Raw genomic sequence first — 2,226 nt, forward strand, 5'->3', positions numbered from 1 at the left:
TTGAAGACAGGAGGAGAAGGGGACAAGAGAGGATGAGATGGTTGGATGGCATCACCAACTCCATGGACATGAGTTTGAACAAGCTCCAGGGGATGGTGAAGGACAGGGAAGCCTGGCGTGCTGTAGTTCATGTGGTCGCAAATAGTCAGACACAACAAGCTGCATGCCACTCTGGGCCCTCAGCGTGAGCCAGTGGAAGCAACTCTGGCCTCATTACAAAGGATAGAGCCCAACATGGAGCTGGTACTCTCCTCAGGCAGGGAGAAGATGCCAGTGGGCCACATGGGCTGAGAAGTCACCTTGGACCCACCAAATGTTGCTTCCATGCCTCAATAGCAGTGTGTGTATGTGCACATATGTGTCTGCCAGGGAGCACTTTGGTTCAGTCTCATCCCTTCATAGTGTTTATGTTTTCCTTTTATTTCCCTCAACACTCCATGGTTGTAGATAACTGGTAGTGGGGTGTTTGGTCATTTGGGGTTGTAATAATGCCCCAGGGGTTTCTGGAATCCCCTGGGTTTCTGCCTATTTCCCTCCAAGCTGGTTGAAACTGAGGGCTATTTATGTCCAAACAGTGGTTACTTCCTCTGTCCTTTATACCTGGCCAGGGGACCTCCTCCACAGGAAATCTTTACACACGTTACACAGGTGGTCATGTAAGACTCATGACCTTCCTTACCACAATCTTAGGTACAAACAATGTCCAGGTAAATAGATAGAAAGTAACCAGCACAGGTACACAACAGTTTTCTTCAGGCTCTCAGCAGACTGATTCCTTTTCCCTGGGTTGACCCCACCTCTACCCAAAAAGGTTTTTTTCTGTTGGTTCCCAGGCATGGAGAGTGCAAGGGATGTGCGCCCAACAGTGGCCTGAAGGTGCCCTGCGCTGGGACTCAAGCCGTATCCACTTGGTCAACTTTTACTGTGTCAGTCAAAGTCAGAGCTACATATAGGTGGCTCAAGAGCTAGGTCTGCCCACAAATGTGTTTGTTTCAGTCCACATAGTGTATTCAAGTTTTTCAACTGTTGCCAACATTTTTATTTTAAAAATAATTTTATTTATTTTTGGCTGCGCTGGGTCTTTCATTGCTCTGCACAGGCTTTCTCTAATTGTGGAGAGCAGGGGCTGCTCTCTAGCTGCGGTGCATTGGCTTCTCACTGTGGCAGCTTCTCTTGACGCCGAGCACAGGCTCTGGGGTGCGTGGCCTTAGTACCTGGCTCCTGGGCTCCAGCATGCAGGCTCAGTAGTTGTGGTGCACAAGCTTAGCAGCTCCAAAGCATGTGGGATCTTCCTGGACCAGGGACCCAACCATTATCCCTGCATTGTAAGATGGACTCTTAATCACTGGACCACTAGGAAAGCCCTGCCAACACTTTGGGAGGTTTCTCAAGAAAACCAGATTGGACATTACCAGGCCACACTTCCCTTCTTTCAGTAGGTGACTGGCTGGCAGATGCCCTCTTTGGATGGGGTAGGCATCCTCCTCGGATCTAGTTTCCTCTCTCCTCCCACTCCCACTTCTTTCCTCTCTTTTCCTGCCTTCCTTTCCCAGGCCCTTGTGGAGTACTAGCTGATAGTAGGTGCTCCGTAGTCTTGAGTATGAAAAATACACAAGACTCATCCATCAGCATGTGGAGTAGGCTTTAAAATGGGGTGGCCTTATGGGTGGGGGGAGGTATTCCATGCAGAGGGGATGGCATGAACAGTAAAAATGGAGACCGGAGAATGCAGGGCTACAGGGATAAGAGTTGTGGCCGAGGGGTATCTCCCAAGTAGGCAGGTCCATTATCAGGAACTCAGGACACCCAGTCCGATCCACTGGATGTGGGACTGAGGCGTTTAATAATTCACAACGCAGTCAGAATTTGATCAGCAGGAAGTGGATGGGAAGGTGCTGGGCTTTGGAGTCACAAAAACTCATCTGAGTGTTCGAGTCCTTGCGTGTCCACAAGTCGCTCCTGTTTCCTGGCCTCTTTAGAACTGGGACATTAATAACTGCTGTACAGTACAGGGGTGAAGGTTAAGGGAGCGCGTGTACGGAAAGCGCCAGCACGATGCTCGACACACAGTGGGGGCTCCGCGGTCCACAGTACCCGATCCACCCACGCCAGGCACAGAAAGACCAACAGGCAGAGGAGCTCAGGAACCAGGGAAAGACACTGGGATTCTGTGCTCCCGCGGGCGGGGCGCGTGAGGCGGGGCGCCGTCCCGGGTCTCGGTCTCGC

Source organism: Bubalus kerabau, chromosome 5 (assembly GCF_029407905.1).
Source record: "Bubalus kerabau isolate K-KA32 ecotype Philippines breed swamp buffalo chromosome 5, PCC_UOA_SB_1v2, whole genome shotgun sequence".
Classification (NCBI taxonomy): Eukaryota; Metazoa; Chordata; class Mammalia; order Artiodactyla; family Bovidae; genus Bubalus; species Bubalus kerabau.